Source organism: Coturnix japonica, unplaced genomic scaffold (genome assembly GCF_054131305.1).
Source record: "Coturnix japonica strain WE unplaced genomic scaffold, WE-NBRP24 Scf055, whole genome shotgun sequence".
Lineage (NCBI taxonomy): Eukaryota > Metazoa > Chordata > Aves > Galliformes > Phasianidae > Coturnix > Coturnix japonica.
The window spans coordinates 1,050,729-1,071,294 of record NW_028188958.1 but is presented as its reverse complement, the minus strand read 5'-3'; the positions used below and the strand labels follow the sequence as shown (position 1 = coordinate 1,071,294).

Sequence of the window (20,566 nt, the reverse complement as noted above, 5' to 3'; positions counted from 1 at the left end):
GTTGACCCGTCCCAGGTCCTGGTTCTGTCCCGGTTCTGGTTCTGGTTCTGGTCCCGGTTCTGGTTCTGGTTCTGGTTCTGGTTCTGGTTCTGACCCATTTATCTCCCACAGGTTCCCCATTCCGTGTCCCTGTCTCAGACCCAGTTGACCCATCCCAGGTCCCGGTTCTGTCCCGGTTCTGGTTCTGGTTCTGGTTCTGGTTCTGGTTCTGGTCCTGGTTCTGGTTCTGGTTCTGGTTCTGGTCCTGACCCATTCTTTCCCGCAGGTTCCCTGTTCCGTGTCCCTGTGTCAGACCCAGTTGACCCGTCCCAGGTCCCGGTTCTGGTTCTGGTCCCGGTTCTGGTTCTGATTCTGGTTCTGGTTCTGACCCGTTATTCCCGCAGGTTCCCCGTTCCGTGTCCCCGTGTCAGACCCAGTTGACCCATCCCAGGTCCCGGTTCTGTCCCGGTTCTGGTTCTGGTTCTGGTTCTGGTTCTGGTCCTGGTTCTGGTCCTGGTTCTGGTTCTGGTTCTGACCCATTTATTTCCCGCAGGCTCCCGTTCCATGTCCCCATGTCAGACCCAGTTGACCCGTCCCAGGTCCCGGTTCTGGTTCTGGTTCTGGTTCTGGTTCTGACCCATTCTTCCCCGCAGGCTCCCTGTTCTGTGTCCCTGTCTCAGACCCAGTTCACCCGTTCCAGTTCCGCTGTTCTGGTTCTGGTTCTGGTTCTGGTTCTGGTTCTGACCCATTTATTTCCCGCAGGTTCCCCGTTCCATGTCCCCGTCTCAGACCCAGTTGACCCGTCCCAGGTCCCGGTTCTGGTTCTGGTTCTGGTTCTGGTTCTGGTTCTGGTTCTGGTTCTGGTTCTGACCCGTTGTTCCCCGCAGGTTCCCCGTTCCGTGTCCCCGTGTCAGACCCAGTTGACCCATCCCAGGTCCCCTGTTCTGTCCCGGTTCTGGTTCTGGTTCTGTCCCGGTTCTGGTTCTGGTTCTGGTTCTGGTTCTGACCCATTCTTTCCCACAGGCTCCCCGTTCCATGTCCATGTGTCAGACCCAGTTGACCCGTCCCAGGTCCCCTGTTCTGTCCCGGTTCTGGTTCTGGTTCTGGTTCTGGTCCTGGTCCCAGTTCTGGTTCTGGTTCTGGTCCTGGTTCTGGTCCTGGTTCTGTTTCTGGTTCTGGTTCTGGTTCTGGTCCTGGTCCCGGTTCTGGTTCTGGTCCTGGTCCCGGTTCTGGTCCCGGTTCTGGTTCTGGTTCTGGTTCTGGTTCTGGTTCTGTCCCGGTTCTGGTTCTGGTTCTGGTCCTGGTTCTGGTTCTGGTCCTGGTTCTGGTTCTGACCCGTTGTTCCCCGCAGGTTCCCCGTTCCGTGTCCCGGTGTCAGACCCAGTTGACCCGTCCCAGGTCCGTTGTTCTGGTTCTGGTCTTGGCCCCACGGTTCGGGCCCGTCTGCCCCACAGCGTCACCGTGGACTGCAGCAACGCGGGGAGGGCAGCGCTCGATGTCAAACTGCTGGGGCCAGGAGGTACGGGATGGGGTATGGGGGGGTCATATGGGGGGAATATGGGGGGTATAGGGGGGTCCTATGGGGATATAGGGGGGTACAGGGGAGTCCTATGGGGATATAGGGGGGTATAGGGGGGTCCTATAGGGATATAGGGGGGTATAGGGGGGTCCTATGGGGGGAATATGGGGGGTATAGGGGGGTCCTATGGGGATATAGGAGGGTATAGTGGGGTCCTATGGGGATATAGGGGGGTATAGGGGGGTCCTATGGGGATATAGGGGGGTATAGGGGGGTCCTATGGGGATATAGGGGGGTACAGGGGAGTCCTATGGGGATATAGGGGGGTACAGGGGGGTCCTATGGGGATATAGGGGGGTATAGGGGGGTCCTATGGGGATATAGGGGGGTATAGGGGGGTCCTATGGGGATATAGGGGGGTATAGAGGGGTCCTATGGGGATATAGGGGGGTACAGGGGAGTCCTATGGGGATATAGGGGGGTATAGGGGGGTCCTATAGGGATATAGGGGGGTATAGGGGGGTCCTATGGGGATATAGGGGGGTACAGGGGAGTCCTATGGGGATATAGGGGGGTACAGGGGAGTCCTATGGGGATATAGGGGGGTATAGAGGGGTCCTATGGGGATATAGGGGGGTACAGGGGAGTCCTATGGGGATATAGGGGGGTACAGGGGAGTCCTATGGGGATATAGGGGGGTATAGGGGGGTCCTATGGGGATATAGGGGGGTATAGGGGGGTCCTATGGGGATATAGGGGGGTATAGAGGGGTCCTATGGGGATATAGGGGGGTACAGGGGAGTCCTATGGGGATATAGGGGGGTATAGGGGGGTCCTATGGGGATATAGGGGGGGTATAGGGGGGTCCTATGGGGATATAGGGGGGTATAGGGGGGTCCTATGGGGATATAGGGGGGTATAGGGGGGTCCTATGGGGATATATGGGGGTACAGGGGGGTCCTATGGGGATATAGGGGGGGTATAGGGGGGCCCTATGGGGATATAGGGGGGTATAGGGGGGTCCTATGGGGATATAGGGGGGTATAGGGGGGTCCTATGGGGATATAGGGGGGTACAGGGGGGTCCTATGGGGATATAGGGGGGTACAGGGGGGTCCTATGGGGATATAGGGGGGTACAGGGGGGTCCTATGGGGATATAGGGGGGTACAGGGGGGTCCTATGGGGATATAGGGGGGTATAGGGGGGTCCTATGGGGATACAGGGTGGGCCGCACTGGATGTCAGACTCATGGGACACGGTGGTACGGGGGGAATAGGGGATGTATGGAGGGGGGGGTCCTATGGGGGGCGTATGGGGGGTATGGGGGGGTATAGAGGGGTATGGGGTGTGGGGGGATATAGGGGGTATGGGGGGGGGTCCTATGTGGGTATGGGGGGTCCTATGGGGAGTATAGGGGAGTATAAGGGGGGTATAGGGGAGGTCCTATGAGGATATGGGGGGTATGGTGGGAGAAAGGGGGAGGGTCCTGGAGTGGATATGGGGGGTAGGGAGGCGGTCCTGGGGGGGGTAAGGGTGGATATGGGGGTATATGGGGGTCCTATGGGGGGTCCTGTGGGGATATGGGGGTCCTGGAGGGGTTGTGGGGGGTACTTGGGGACTCTGGGGGTTCTGAAGGGGCTCCTGGGGGTATATGGGGGGGGTCCTGTGGGGGGCTCTGGGGGGATATGGGGCTCCTGGGGGGCCCTAGTGGGGTCCTTGGGGACTCTGGGGGTCCTGAAGGGGGGTCCTGTGGGGATATGGGGGTCCTGTGGGGGATCCTGTGGGGGTATGTGGGGTCCTATAGGGGGACCTATGGGGATATGGGGCTCCTGGGGGGCCCTAGGAGGGTATTTGGGGACTCTGGGGGTCCTAAAGGGGGTCCTGGGGAATATGGGGGGTCCTGGGGGTATATGGGGGGTCCTATAGGGGGTCCTGTGGGGATATGGGGCACCAGGGAGGGTCCTAAGGGGGTCCTTGGGGACTATGGGGGTTCTAAAGGGGGTCCTGAGGGTATATGGGGATTCCTATGGGGGTTACGGGGGTCCTGGAGGGTCCTATGGGGATATTGGGAGCCCTGGTGGGATATGGGGGTTCCTGGGGGGTCCTGTAGGGATATGGACACCCCACGGACTCCATAGTGCCCCCCTTAGCGCCCCCTATTGCGCCCCATATAGTCCCATAGCGCCCCCTATAGCATCCCATAGCGCCCCATAGCGGCCCATAGCGCCCCCTAGCTCCCCACGGACCCCATAGCGCCCCCTATAGCACCCCATAGCGCCCCACAGACCCCATAGCACCCCATAGCGCCCCCTATAGCGCCCCATAGCGCCCCATATCACCCCATATCATCCCATCGCGCCCCATGGACCCCATAGCGCCCTATAGTGCCCCATAGCGCCCCATAGTGCCCCATAGCACCCCCTATAGCACCCTATAGCGCCCCATAGCACCCCATATCATTCCATCGCGCCCCATGGATCCCATAGCGCCCTATAGCGCTCCATAGCGCCCCATAGCACCCCATATCATTCCATCGCGCCCCATGGACCCCATAGCGCCCTATAGTGCCCCATAGAGCCCCATAGCACCCCATAGCACCCTATAGCGCCCCATAGCGCCCCATAGCACCCCATATCATTCCATCGCGCCCCATGGACCCCATAGCGCCCCATAGCTCCCATAGCCCCCCATAGCGCCCCATAGCGCCCCCTATTGACCCCCTGTCCCCGCAGGGACCCCGGAGCCGGTGGAGGTTCGTGACAACGGCGACGGGACCCACAGCGTCACCTACAGCCCCAGCGCTGTGGGGCCGCACAGCCTCAGCATCATGTATGGGGGGCAGGACGTGCCGAGAAGGTGGGGCTGACACACACACTGCCAGCACCATGGACGGACCCATAGACTGCCCCATAGACAGCCTGCCCCATAGACAGCCTGCCCCATAGCCTGCCCCATAGACAGCCTGCCCCATAGACAGCCCCATAGACAGCCTGCCCCATAGACAGACCCATAGACAGCCTGCCCCATAGACAGCCTGCCCCATAGACAGCCTGCCCCATAGCCCAGCCCCATAACCAGCCTCATAGTCCGCCCCATAGACAGCCAGCCCTGTAGCTCAGCCCCACACACAGCCAGTCCCATAGCTCAGCCCCATAGCTCAGCCCCATAGACAGCCAGCCCCTTATCACACCCCACAGCCCCCCGTATCTCACCCACAACACCCCATAAACCCCATATCTCACCCCATAGCACCCCATATCCCCCCATATCTCACCCCATAGCCCCCATCTCCCCCCAGCCCGTTCAAGCTGCAGGCCATCCCCCATCTCTCACCCCATAGCTCCCCATCTCTCACCCCACAGCACCCCAGAAGCCCCATCTCTCACCCCACAGCCCCCCATATCTCACCCCATAGCCCCCCATATCTCACCCCATTGCCCCCCGTATCTCACCCCATAGCCCCCCACACCTCACCCCCCTGCCTCCCATCTCTCCCCCAATGTCCCCCCAGCCTGTTCAAGCTGCAGGCTGTCCCCCATATGTCACCCCATAACCCCCCATATCTCCCCATATCTCACCCCATAGCCCCCATCTCTCACCCCATAGCCCCCCATCTCTCACCCCATAACCCCCATATCTCACCCCATAGCACCCCCTATCTCACCCCATAGCCCCCATATCTCACCCCATAGCACCCCATATCTCACCCCATAGATCCCCATCTCTCACCCTATAGCTCCCCATATCTCACCCCATAGCCCCCCATAGCTCCCATATCTCACTCCATAGTCCCCCATAGCCCACACATCTCACACCATAGCTCCCCATCTCTCACCCCATATCACCCCATATCTTACCCCATAGCCCCCATATCTCACCCCATAGCCCCCCATATCTTACCCCATAGCCCCCATATCTCACCCCATAGCCCCCCATATCTCACCCCATCACTTCCCATATCTGACCCCACAGCCCCCCATTTCTCACCCCACAGCCCCCCATAGGCCCCCTATCTCACCCCATAGCCCCCATCTCTCACCCCATATCACCCCATATCCCCCATATCTCACCCCATAACCCCCATATCTCACCCCATAGCCCCCCCATATCTCACCCCATAGCCCCCTATATCTTACCCCATAACCCCCCATCTCTCACCCCATAGCCCCCTATAGCCCCCATATCTCACCCCATAGCCCCCATATCTCACCCCATAACCCCCCATAGCCCCCATATCTCACCCCATATCCCCCATATCTCACCCCATAGCCCCCATCTCTCACCCCCCATCTCCCCCCATGTCCCCCCAGCCCATTCAAGCTGCAGGCCGCCCCCCATATCTCACCCCATATCACCCCATAGCCCTCATCTCACCCCATAGCCCCTCATCTCTCACCCCATATCCCCCATCTCTCACCCCATATCCCCCCATATCTCACCCCATATCCCCCCATGTCCCCCATCTCTCACCCCATATCTCCCCCCATAGCCCCCATATCTCACCCCATATCCCCCCATATCCCCCACCTCTCACCCCCCATGTCTCCCCCCATGTCCCTGCAGCCCATTCAAGCTGCAGGCCGCCCCCCATATCTCACCCCATAGCCCCCCATATCTCACCCCATAGCCCCCCATAGCCCCCATCTCTCACCCCATAGCCCTCCATCTCTCATCCAATAGCCCCCATCTCTCACCCCATAGCCCCCATATCTCACCCCACTGCCCCCCATCTCTCACCCCATCTCCCCCTAGCCCATTCAAGCTGCAGGCCGCCCCCTATCTCTCACCCCATAGCCCCCCATACTCCCCCATATCTCATCCCATAGCCCCCATCTCTCACCCCGTATCTCCCCCCATAGCCCCCATAGCCCCCCATATCCCCCATCTCTCACCCCCCATCTCCCCCCATATCCCCCCAGCCCATTCAAGCTGCAGGCCGCCCCCCATATCTCACCCCATATCCCCCCATATCTCACCCCATAGCCCCCCGTATCCCCCACCTCTCACCCCATATCCCCCCATATCTCCCCCCATATCACCCCATAGCCCCCATATCTCATCCCATATCCCCCCATATCTCACCCCATATCACCCCATAGCCCCCATATCTCACCCCATATCCCCCCATCTCTCACCCCATATCACCCCCCATAGCCCCCATCTCTCACCCCACAGCACCCCATATCCCCCCATATCTCACCCCATAGCACCCCATATCCCCCCATATCTCACCCCATATCACCCCATATCCCCCATATCCCCCCGTATCCCTCACCTCTCACCCCATATCCCCCCATATCTCCCCCCATATCCCCCCATATCCCCCTATATCTCACCCCCATGTCTCCCCCCATGTCCCCGCAGCCCATTCAAGCTTCAGGCCACCCCCCATCTCTCACCCCATATCTCCCCATATCTCACCCCATATCCCCCCATCTCTCACCCCATATCTCCCCCCATATCCCCCCATATCCCCCTATATCTCACCCCCCATGTCTCCCCCCATGTCCCCGCAGCCCCTTCAAGCTTCAGGCCGTGCCCCCCCACGATGCCAGCCGTGTTCTGGCGTCGGGTCCCGGGCTGAGCCCGTCGGGGGTCCCGGCGTCGCTGCCCGTGGAGTTCACCATCGACGCCCGTGGGGCCGGGCAGGGGGTGCTCACCGTGCAGATACTGGTGAGGGGGATGGGGGCACTTGTGGGGCGGGGGGGTATTTATAGGGTTGGGAGGGGGCACTTATGGGGCTGGGACGGGGCACTTAGGGGGCTGGGGGGGTATTTATAGGGTTGGGAGGGGGCACTTAAGGGGCTGGGACGGGGCATTTAGGGGGCTGGGGGGGTATTTATAGGGTTGGGAGGGGGCACTTATGGGGCTGGGACGGGGCACTTGGAGGGGGGGGCATTTATAGGGTTGGGAGGGGGCACTTATGAGGCTGGGACGGGGCACTTAGGGGGCTGGGGGGGTATTTATAGGGTTGGGAGGGGGCACTTATGGGGCTGGGACGGGGCACTTAGGGGGCTGGGGGGGTATTTATAGGGTTGGAAGGGGGCACTTATGGGGTTGGGAGGGGGCACTTATGGGGCTGGGGGAGTATTTATAGGGTTGGGAGGGGGCACTTATGGGGTTGGGAGGGGGCACTTAGAGGGCTGGGGGGGTATTTATAGGATTGGGAGGGGGCACTTATGGGGCTGGGACGGGGCACTTAGGGGGCTGGGGGGGTATTTATAGGGTTGGGAGGGGGCACTTATGGGGCTGGGACGGGGCACTTAGGGGGCTGGGGAGGTATTAGTAGGGTTGGGAGGGGGCACTTATGGGGCTGGGACGGGGCACTTAGGGGGCTGGGGGGGTATTTATAGGGTTGGGAGGGGGCACTTATGGGGCTGGGACGGGGCACTTAGGGGGCTGGGGGGGTATTTATAGGGTTGGGAGGGGGCACTTATGGGGCTGGGACGGGGCACTTAGGGGGCTGGGGGGGTATTTATAGCGTTGGGAGGGGGCACTTATAGGGCTGGGACAGGGCACTTAGGGGGCTCGGGGGGTATTTATAGGGCTGCAAGGGGAGACTTATGGGGCAGGGGGGAGTACTTATGGGGCTGGGAGGTATTTATGGGGCTGGAGGGGCACTTATGTGGGGGGGGTGGGGGGGCACTTATGGGGCTGGGAGAACACTGATGGAGCTGGGGGGGCACTTATGGGTCTGGAGGGGCATTTATGGGGGTGGGGGCGGAACTTATGGGGTGGGGGGGGAGCACTTATGGGGATGAGAGGGGGCATTTATGGGGTGGTGGTGGGGAGCACTTATGGGGATGGGGGGACACTTATGGGGCTGTGGGAGGGGGCATTTATGGGGTTGGATATACCCCCCTATGCCCCCCATATACCCCCCTATACCCCATACCCCCTATACCCCCTATACCCCCCCTATACCCCATAAATCCCATATACCCCCTATACCCCCCCATACCCCATACCCCCTATACCCCCTATACCCCCCCTATACCCCATACCCCCTATGCCCCCTATACCCCCCTTATACCCCCCATACACCCCCATATACCCCCTGTCTAACCCCTATACCCCCCATACATCCCATATACCCCCTGTCTAACCCTATAACCCCATACACCCCCATATACCCCATATACCCCCTATACCCCCCCTATACCCCATACACCCCCATATACCCCCTCTCTAACCCCTATACCCCCCATACACCCCATATACCCCCTATCTTACCCCTATACCCCCATACACCCCATATACCCCCTGTCTAACCCTATACCCCCCATACACCCCATATACCCCCTGTCTAACCCCATACCCCATACACCCCCATATACCCCCTGTCTAACCCCTATACCCCCCATACACCCCATATACCCCCTGTCTAACCCTATACCCCCCATACATCCCATATACCCCCTGTCTAACCCCTATACCCCCCATACACCCCCATATACCCCCTGTCTAACCCTATAACCCCCATACATCCCATATACCCCCTGTCTAACCCTATACCCCCCATACACCCCCATATACCCCCTATCTTACCCCTATACCCCCCATACACCCCATATACCCCCTGTCTAACCTCTATACCCCCCATACATCCCATATACCCCCTGTCTAACCCCTATACCCCCCATACACCCCCATATACCCCCTGTCTAACCCCTATACCCCCCATACATCCCCATATACCCCCTGTATAACCCTATACCCCCTATACCCCATACACCCCCATATACCCCCTGTCTAACCCTATAACCCCATACATCCCATATACCCCCTGTCTAACCCTATAACCCCATACATCCCATATACCCCCTGTCTAACCCTATAACCCCATACATCCCATATACCCCCTGTCTAACTCTATAACCCCATACACCCCATATACCCCCTCTCTAACCCCTATACCCCCCAATACACCCCCATACACCCCCATATACCCCCTATCTTACCCCTATACCCCCATACATCCCATATACCCCCTGTCTAACCCTATAACCCCATACACCCCATATACCCCCTATCTTACCCCTATAACCCCATACATCCCATATACCCCCTGTCTAACCCTATAACCCCATACATCCCATATACCCCCTGTCTAACCCCTATACCCCCCATACACCCCATATACCCCCTGTCTAAGCCTATAACCCCATACATCCCATATACCCCCTGTCTAACCCTATAACCCCATACATCCCATATACCCGCTCTCTAACCCCTATACCCCCCATACACCCCCATACCCTCTCTAACCCTATAACCCCATACACCCCCATATACCCCCTGTCTAACAACTATACCCCCCATACACCCCCATATACCCCCTGTCTAACCCTATACCCCCCATACCCCATACCCCCTATACCCCCTATACCCCCCCTATACCCCATACACTCCCATATACCCCCTCTCTAACCCCGATACCCCCCATACAACCACATATACCCCCTGTCTAACCCTATACCCCCCATACACCCCATATACCCCCTGTCTAACCCCTATACCCCCCATACATCCCATATACCCCCTGTCTAACCCTATAACCCCATACACCCCATATACCCCCTATCTTACCCCTATACCCCCCATACGTCCCATATACCCCCTATCTTACCCCTATACCCCCCATACACCCCATATACCCCCTCTCTAACCCCTATATCCCCCCATACACCCCATATACCCCCTCTCTAACCCCTATACCCCCCATACACCCCATACACCCCCATATACCCCCTGTCTAACCCTATACCCCCAACACATCCCATATACCCCCTGTCTAACCCCTATACCTCCCATACCCCATACCCCCTATACCCCCTATACCCCCCATACCCCATACACCCCATATACCCCCTCTCTAACCCCTATACCCCCCATACACCCCATATACCCCCTATCTTACCCCTATACCCCCCATACATCCCATACACCCCCTATCTTACCCCTATAACCCCATACATCCCATATACCCCCTATCTTACCCCTATACCCCCCATACACCCCCATATACCCCCTGTCTAACCCTATACCCCCCATAAACCCCATATACCCCCTATCTTACCCCTATACCCCCCATAGCCCATACCCCCTATACCCCCTATACCCCCCCTATACCCCATACACCCCCATACCCTCTCTAACCCCTATACCCCCCATACATCCCATATACCCCCTGTCTAACCCTATACCCCCCATACACCCCCATATACCCCCTCTCTAACCCCTATATCCCTCATACACCCCATATACCCCCTATCTTACCCCTATACCCCCCATACACCCCCATATACCCCCTGTCTAACCCTATAACCCCATACACCCCATATACCCCCTCTCTAACCCCTATACCCCCCATACACCCCATATACCCCCTCTCTAACCCCTATACCCCCCATACACCCCATATACCCCCTCTCTAACCCCCATATACCCCCCATACACCCCATATACCCCCTGTCTAACCCTATACCCCCCATACACCCCATATACCCCCTCTCTAACCCCTATACCCCCCATACACCCCATATACCCCCTCTCTAACCCCTATACCCCCCATACACCCCATATACCCCCTCTCTAACCCCTATACCCCCCATACACCCCCATACATCCCATACACTCCCTCTCTAACCCCCATATACCCCCCATACACCCCATATACCCCCTCTCTAACCCCTATATCCCCCCCAGGACCCCGAGGGCCGCCCCACGGAGGCGTCGATCGAGGATCGCGGTGACGGGACGTTTGTGGTGCGTTACCTGCCCCGTATGGTGGGTCGGTACAGCATCGCTGTGCGCTACGGGGGCGACGACATCCCCGCGTCCCCATTCCGCATCCACGCGGCGCCCAGCGGAGACGCCAGCAAGTGCCACGTCACCGGTACGTGCCATAGGCAATAGGGCTGCCCTATAGAACATAGTGCTGCCATAGAGAGAATAGGGCTGCCATGTATGTAATAGGGCTGCCATATAGGTAATAGGGCTGCCATATAGGTAATAGGGCTGCCATATAGACCATAGGGCTGCCCTATAGACCATAGTGCTGCCATATAGAGAATAGGGCTGCCATATAGACAATAGGGCTGCCCTATAGACCATAGGGCTGCCATATAGACCATAGGGCTGCCATATAGATAATAGGGCTGCCATATACATAATAGGGCTGCCATGTACGTAATAGGGCTGCCATATACGTAATAGGGCTGCCATATATGTAATAGGGCTGCCATATGGACCATAGGGCTGCCATATAGACCATAGGGCTGCCATATACGTAATAGGGCTGCCATATAGGTAATAGGGCTGCCATATATGTAATAGGGCTGCCATATGGACCATAGGGCTGCCATATAGACCATAGTGCTGCCATATACGTAATAGGGCTGCCATATAGGTAATAGGGCTGCCATATATGTAATAGGGCTGCCATATGGACCAAAGGGCTGCCATATAGACCATAGGGCTGCCATATAGATAATAGGGCTGCCATATAGACCATAGTGCTGCCATATATGTAATAGGGCTGCCATATAGACCATAGGGCTGCCATATACATAATAGTTCTGCCATATAGACCATAGGGCTGCCATATGGACCATAGTGCTGCCATATAGAGAATAGGGCTGCCATATACATAATAGGGCTGCCATAGAGAGAATAGGGCTGCCCTATAGACCATAGTGCTGCCATATACGTAATAGGGCTGCCATATAGACCATAGTGCTGCCATAGAGAGAATAGGGCTGCCATATAGACCATAGTGCTGCCATATACGTAATAGGGCTGCCATATAGACCATAGGGCTGCCATACAGATAAGAGGGCTGCCATAGAGAGAATAGGGCTGTCATATACATAATAGGGCTGCCATATACGTAATAGGGCTGCCATATAGAGAGAAAAGGGCTGCCATATACATAATAGGGCTGCCATATAGACCATAGGGCTGCCATATACGTAATAGGGCTGCCATATAGAGAACAGAGCTGCCATATACATAATAGGGCTGCCATAGAGAGAATAGGTCTGCCATATACATAATAGGGCTGCCATATAGGTAATAGGGCTGCCATATACATAATAGGGCTGCCATATAGATAATAGAGCTGCCATATAGACCATAGTGCTGCCATATAGACCATAGTGCTGCCATATAGACCATAGGGCTGCCATAGAGAGAATAGGGCTGCCATATAGACCATAGGCCTGCCATATAGACCATAGGGCTGCCATATAGACCATAGGGCTGCCCTATAGAACATAGTGCTGCCATAGAGAGAATAGGGCTGCCATATAGGTAATAGGGCTGCCATATAGACCATAGGGCTGCCATATAGAGCATAGTGCTGCCATATACGTAATAGGGCTGCCATATATGTAATAGGGCTGCCATATAGATAATAGGGCTTCCATATAGATAATAGGGCTGCCCTATAGACCATAGTGCAGCCATAGAGAGAATAGGGCTGCCATATAGGTAATAGGGCTGCCATATAGACCATAGTGCTGCCATATATGTAATAGGGCTGCCATATACGTAATAGGGCTGCCATATAGACCATAGGGCTGCCATATACGTAATAGGGCTGCCATATAGACCATAGTGCTGCCATATACGTAATAGGGCTGCCATATAGATAATAGGGCTGCCATATACGTAATAGGGCTGCCATATAGACCATAGTGCTGCCATATACGTAATAGGGCTGCCATATAGACCATAGTGCTGCCATAGAGAGAATAGGGCTGCCATATACATAATAGGGCTGCCATATACATAATAGTGCTGCCATATACGTAATAGGGCTGCCATATAGACCATAGTGCTGCCATAGAGAGAATAGGGCTGCCATATAGACCATAGTGCTGCCATATACGTAATAGGGCTGCCCTATAGACCATAGTGCTGCCATAGAGAGAATAGGGCTGCCATATACATAATAGGGCTGCCCTATAGACCATAGTGCTGCCATATACGTAATAGGGCTGCCATATAGACCATAGTGCTGCCATATACGTAATAGGGCTGCCATATAGACCATAGTGCTGCCATAGAGGTAATAGGGCTGCCATATAGACCATAGGGCTGCCGTATAGACCATAGTGCTGCCATATATGTAATAGGGCTGCCATATAGACCATAGTGCTGCCATATAGACCATAGTGCTGCCATATACATAATAGGGCTGCCATATAGAGAATAGGGCTGCCCTATAGACCATAGTGCTGCCATATATGTAATAGGGCTGCCATAAAGAGAATAGGGCTGCCATATAGACCATAGTGCTGCCATATACATAATAGGGCTGCCATATAGAGAATAGGGCTGCCATATAGACCATAGGGCTGCCATATACATAATAGGGCTGCCATATAGAGAATAGGGCTGCCATATACGGAATAGGGCTGCCATATACGTAATAGGGCTGCCATACAGAGAATAGGGCTGCCATATACATAATAGGGCTGCCATGTACGTAATAGGGCTGCCATGTACGTAATAGGGCTGCCATGTACGTAATAGGGCTGCGATATAGGTAATAGGGCTGCCATATAGGTAATAGGGCTGCCATATACGTAATAGGGCTGCCATATAGATAATAGGGCTGCCATATACGTAATAGGGCTGCCATATACATAACAGTGCTGCCATATACGTAATAGGGCTGCCATATACGTAATAGGGCTGCCATATACGTAATAGGGCTGCCATATAGGTAATAGGGCTGCCATATAGACCATAGTGCTGCCATATACGTAATAGGGCTGCCATAGAGAGAATAGGGCTGCCATATATGTAATAGGGCTGCCATATACATAATAGGGCTGCCATATAGATAATAGGACTGCCATATACATAATAGGGCTGCCATAGAGAGAATAGGGCTGCCATATACATAATAGGGCTGCCCTATAGATAATGCTAGGCTGCCCTATAGATAATAGTGCTGCCCTATAGAGAATAGTGCTGCCCTATAGATAATAGTGCTGCCCTATAGAGAATAGTGCTGCCCTATAGAGAATAGTGCTGCCCTATAGATAATGCTAGGCTGCCATATACATAATAGGGCTGCCCTATAGATAATGCTAGGCTGCCATATACATAATAGTGCTGCCCTATAGATAATAGTGCTGCCCTATAGAGAATAGTGCTGCCCTATAGATAATAGTGCTGCCCTATAGATAATGCTAGGCTGCCCTATAGATAATTGTGCTGCCCTATAGATAATGCTAGGCTGCCCTATAGATAATAGTGCTGCCCTATAGATAATAGTGCTGCCCTATAGATAATGCTAGGCTGCCCTATAGATAATGCTAGGCTGCCCTATAGATAATAGTGCTGCCCTATAGATAATGCTAGGCTGCCCTGTAGATAATAGTGCTGCCCTATAGATAATAGTGCTGCCATATAGATAATAGTGCTGCCCTATAGAGAATGCTAGGCTGCCATATAGATAATAGTGCTGCCCTATAGGTAATAGTGCTGCCCTATAGATAATAGTGCTGCCCTATAGATACTGCTAGGCTGCCCTATAGATAATAGTGCTGCCCTATAGAGAACACTAGGCTGCCCTATAGATAACGCTAGGCTGCCCTATAGATAATAGTGCTGCCCTATAGAGAATGCTAGGCTGCCCTATAGATATGCTGTGCTGCCCCATAGATAATAGTGCTGTTGCATAGATCCTGCTCTGCTGCCCCATAGCAATGCTGTGCTGCCCCATAGATACTGCTCTGCTGCCCCATAGATGCTAGTGCTGCCCCATAGCAATGCTGTGCTGCCCCATAGTGCTGCTCTGCCTCATAGATTGCTGTGCTGCCCCATAGATTACTGTGCTGCCCCATAGATCCATGCGCTGCCCCTCGGTGCCCCATAGCACTGCCCCATAACTCCCTGCTGTGCTGCCCCATACAGCCCCATACTGCTGCCCCACAGATCCCTGTGCTGCCCCATAGCACTGCCCCATAACACCTCATAGCGCTGCCCCATAGATTCCTGTGCTGCCCCATACTGCCCCATAACACCCCATAGCACTGCCCCATAGATCCCTCTGCTGCCCCATAGCGCTGCCCCATAACACCCCATAGCACTGCCCCACAGATCCCTGTGCTGCCCCACAGATCCCTGTGCTGCCCCATAGCGCTGCCCCATAACACCCCAGAGCCTCACACCTTCCCCTGCCCCACACCGCCCCACGCTCCCCCCCTCTGCCCCACACCTCCCCCCCAGCTCTGCCCCACACCTCCCCCCCTCTGCCCCACACCGCCCCCACCCCCTCTGCCCCACACCGCACCCCACTCACCGCTTTCCCCCCCCCTCCCCCCTCTCTTTGCAGTCTCCATTGGGGGTCACGGACTGGGTAAGTGGGGCTGGGCTGTGGGCTGAGCTATAGGGCCAGGCTATGGGGCTGAGCTATGGGGCGGAGCTATAGGGCCAGGCTATGGGGCTGAGCAATGGGGCAGAGCTATGGGGCTGAGCTATAGGGCAGAGCTATAGGGCCAGGCTATGGGGCTGAGCTATAGGACCAGTTTGTGGGGCTGAGGTATAGGACCAGGCTGTGGGTCAGATCTATGGGATAGATCTATGGGACTGATCTATGGGGCAGGGTGCGGGTTGGATCTATGGGGCAGGCTATAGGTCAGGTTATGCGTCAGATCTATGGATCAGGTTATGGGTCAGATCTGTGGATCAGCTCTATGGGGCAGATCTGTGGGTCAAATCTATGGGGCAGATGTATGGGTCAGCTCTGTGTGTCAGCTCTATGGGTCAGGCTGTGGGTCAATCTATGGGTGAGCTCTATGGGTCAGGCTGTGAGTCAGATGCTGTATGGGTCAGCTATGGGTCAGGCTATAGGTTGGTTCTATGGGTCAATCTATGGGTCAATCTATGGGTCAGTTGCTCTATGGGTCAGTCTATGGGTCAGTTGCTCTATGGGTCAGTCTCTGGGTCAGTCTCTGGGTCAGTTTCTCTATGGGTCAGTCTATGGGTCAGTCTATGGGTCAATCTATGGGTCAGTCTATGGGTCAGTCTATGGGTCAGTTTCTCTATGGGTCAGTCTATGGGTCGTTGTCGCTGCCCGCAGGCGGCTGCGCGTTCCTGACCCTTCGCCCCGGGGATCTATAGGTCAGTCTATGGGTCAGCTAGGGTCAGTTGCTCTATGGGTCAATCTATGGGTCAGGCTATAGGTCAAATCTATGGGTCAGTCTATGGGTAAGGCTATGGGTCAATATATGGGTCTGCTATTTGTCAATCTATGGGTCAATGTATGGATCAATCAATGGGTCAGTCTATGGGTCAGTCTATGGGTCAATCTATGGGTCAGTAGCTCTATAGGTCAGCTTTATGGGTCAATCTATGGGTCATTTGCTCTAGGGGTCAATTGTGGGTCAGTTCTGTGGGTCAATCTATTGGTCAATCTGTGGGTCAGGCTATAGGTCAGCTCTATGGGTCAATCAATGGGTCAGTCTATGGGTCAGGCTGTGGGTCAATCTATGGGTCAGTTATGGGTCAGTTATGGGTCAGGTTATGGGTCAGGCTGTGGGTTGGCTCTATAGGTCAATGTATGTGTCAGTCTATGGGTCGTTGTCGCTGCCCGCAGGCGGCTGCGCGTTCCCGACCCTTCGCCCCGGGGATCTATGGGTCAGTCTATGGGTCAGTCTATGGGTCAGTCTATGGGTCAGTTATGGGTCAGGTTATGGGTCAGGCTGTGGGTTGGCTCTATAGGTCAATGTATGTGTCAGTCTATGGGTCGTTGTCGCTGCCCGCAGGCGGCTGCGCGTTCCCGACCCTTCGCCCCGGGGATCTATGGGTCAGTCTATGGGTCAGTCTATGGGTCAGTTATGGGTCAGTTATGGGTCAGGTTATGGGTCAGGCTGTGGGTTGGCTCTATAGGTCAATGTATGTGTCAGTCTATGGGTCAGTCTATGGGTCAGTTATGGGTCAGTTATGGGTCAGTTATGGGTCAGGTTATGGGTCAGGCTGTGGGTTGGCTCTATAGGTCAATGTATGTGTCAGTCTATGGGTCAGTCTATGGGTCAGTTATGGGTCAGTCTATGGGTCAGTTATGGGTCAGTTATGGGTCAGTTATGGGTCAGGTTATGGGTCAGGCTGTGGGTTGGCTCTATAGGTCAATGTATGTGTCAGTCTATGGGTCAGTCTATGGGTCAGTTATGGGTAAGTCTATGGGTCAGTTATGGGTCAGTTATGGGTCAGTTATGGGTCAGGTTATGGGTCAGGCTGTGGGTTGGCTCTATAGGTCAATGTATGTGTCAGTCTATGGGTCAGTTATGGGTCAGTTATGGGTCAGGTTATGGGTCAGGCTGTGGGTTGGCTCTATAGGTCAATGTATGTGTCAGTCTATGGGTCAGTCTATGGGTCAGTTATGGGTCAGTCTATGGGTCAGTCTATGGGTCAGTTATGGGTCAGTTATGGGTCAGGTTATGGGTCAGGCTGTGGGTTGGCTCTATAGGTCAATGTATGTGTCAGTCTATGGGTTGTTGTCGCTGCCCGCAGGCGGCTGCGCGTTCCCGACCCTTCACCCCGGGGATCTATGGGTCAGTCTATGGGTCAGTCTATGGGTCAGTCTATGGGTCAGTTATGGGTCAGTTATGGGTCAGTTATGGGTCAGGTTATGGGTCAGTCTGTGGGTCAGTTATGGGTCAGTTATGGGTCAGTCTATGGGTCAGTTATGGGTCAGTTATGGGTCAGTCTATGGGTCAGTTATGGGTCAGTTATGGGTCAGGTTATGGGTCAGGCTGTGGGTTGGCTCTATAGGTCAATGTATGTGTCAGTCTATGGGTCAATTATGGGTCAGTCTATGGGTCAGTTATGGGTCAGTCTGTGGGTCAGTTATGGGTCAGTTATGGGTCAGTTATGGGTCAGTCTATGGGTCAGTTATGGGTCAGTTATGGGTCAGTTATGGGTCAGTTATGGGTCAGTCTATGGGTCAGTTATGGGTCAGTTATGGGTCAGTTATGGGTCAGTTATGGGTCAGGTTATGGGTCAGGCTGTGGGTTGGCTCTATAGGTCAATGTATGGGTCAGTTATGGGTCAGGTTATGGGTCAGGCTGTGGGTTGGCTCTATAGGTCAATGTATGTGTCAGTCTATGGGTCAGTTATGGGTCAGTTATGGGTCAGTTATGGGTCAGGTTATGGGTCAGGCTGTGGGTTGGCTCTATAGGTCAATGTATGTGTCAGTCTATGGGTCGTTGTCGCTGCCCGCAGGCGGCTGCGCGTTCCCGACCCTTCGTCCCGGGGATCTATGGGTCAGTCTATGGGTCAGTCTATGGGTCAGTTATGGGTCAGTTATGGGTCAGGTTATGGGTCAGGCTGTGGGTTGGCTCTATAGGTCAATGTATGTGTCAGTCTATGGGTCAGTTATGGGTCAGTTATGGGTCAGGTTATGGGTCAGGCTGTGGGTTGGCTCTATAGGTCAATGTATGTGTCAGTCTATGGGTCGTTGTCGCTGCCCGCAGGCGGCTGCGCGTTCCCGACGCTCCGTCCGGGTGATCGCACCCTATTGGCCGTGGACGCTCGAGCCGCGGGTCCCGGGAAGGTCACGTGCTCCGTGCTCAGCCCCGACGGCGCCGAGGTGGACGTGGACGTGGCCGAGAACCCGGACGGGACGTTCCACGTGTCCTACACGGCTCCAGAACCCGGGAGTTACGGGCTCACGGTGCGGTTTGGGGGGCAGCACGTCCCCAACTCACCGTTCCGTATCGTGGTGAGTCAATGGGGGCAATGGGGGGTTATGGGCCCCACATTGACCCCATTGGGCCCCACATTGACACCATTGTGCCCCACACTGACCCCATTGACCCCATTGTGCCCCACATTGACCCCATTGTGCCCCACATTGACCCCACTGTGCCCCATTGACCCCCTTGTGCCCCACATCTGACTCCATTGTGCGGTTTGGGGGGCAGCACGTCCCCAACTCACCGTTCCGGATCGTGGTGAGTCAATGGGGACAGGGGGTTATGGGCCCCACATTGACCCCATTGTGCCCCACATTGACCCCATTGTGCCCCACATCTGACCACATTGTGCCCCACTGACCCCATTGTGCCCCACATCTGACCCCATTGTGCTCCACACCTGATCCTATTGTGCCCCCCATTGACCCCATTGACCCCATTGTGCCCCACATCGACCCCATTGTGCCCCACATTGACCCCATTGTGCCCCACATCTGACCCCATTGTGCCCCACATTGACCCCATTGTGCCCCACATTGACCCCATTGTGCCCCACTGACCCCATTGTGCCCCATATTGACCCCATTGTGCCCCACATTGACCCCATTGTGCCCCACATTGACCCCATTGTGCCCCACTGACCCCATTGTGCCCCATATTGATCCCATTGTGCCCCCCATTGACCCCATTGGGCCCCATTGACCCCATTGTGCCCCACATTGACCCCATTGTGCCCCACATCTGACCCCATTGTGCCCCACATCTGACTCCATTGTGCCCCACATCTGACTCCATTGTGCGGTTTGGGGGGCAGCACGTCCCCAACTCACCGTTCCGTATCGTGGTGAGTCAATGGGGACGGGGGGTTATGGGCCCCACATTGACCCCATTGGGCCCCACTGACCCCATTGTGCCCCACATTGACCCCATTGTGCCCCACATTGACCCCATTGTGCCCCACTGAACCCATTGTGCCCCACATTGACCCCATTGGGCCCCACATCTGACTCCATTGTGCCCCACATTGACCCCATTGTGCCCCACATTGACCCCATTGTGCCCCACATCTGACCCCATTGTGCGGTTTGGGGGGCAGCACGTCCCCAACTCACCGTTCCGTATCGTGGTGAGTCAATGGGGGCAATGGGGCCATGGGGGTCATTGGTTATGGGCCCACATTGACCCCATTGTGCCCCATTGAACCCATTGTGCCCCACATTGACCCCATTGTGCCCCACATTGACCCCATTGTGCCCCACATCTGACCCCATTGTGCCCCACATTGACGCCATTGTGCCCCACATCTGACCCCATTGTGCCCCACATTGACCCCATTGTGCCCCACATTGACCC

At 55.5% G+C, this 20,566-nt stretch overlaps 1 pseudogene across 1 annotated transcript in view; it reads left to right on the top strand.

The window, feature by feature from the left end:
* LOC107307134 (filamin-C-like) overlaps positions 1 to 20,566 on the top strand; it is a 149,492-nt pseudogene that overhangs the window by 85,028 nt on the left and 43,898 nt on the right. Inside the window, exons 23-28 of the transcript XR_014941036.1 lie at positions 1,331 to 1,498; positions 4,232 to 4,355; positions 7,016 to 7,172; positions 11,208 to 11,397; positions 15,853 to 15,876; positions 18,992 to 19,239. The product of XR_014941036.1 is annotated as a filamin-C-like (transcript). The remainder of the gene's footprint in view (positions 1 to 1,330; positions 1,499 to 4,231; positions 4,356 to 7,015; positions 7,173 to 11,207; positions 11,398 to 15,852; positions 15,877 to 18,991; positions 19,240 to 20,566) is intronic.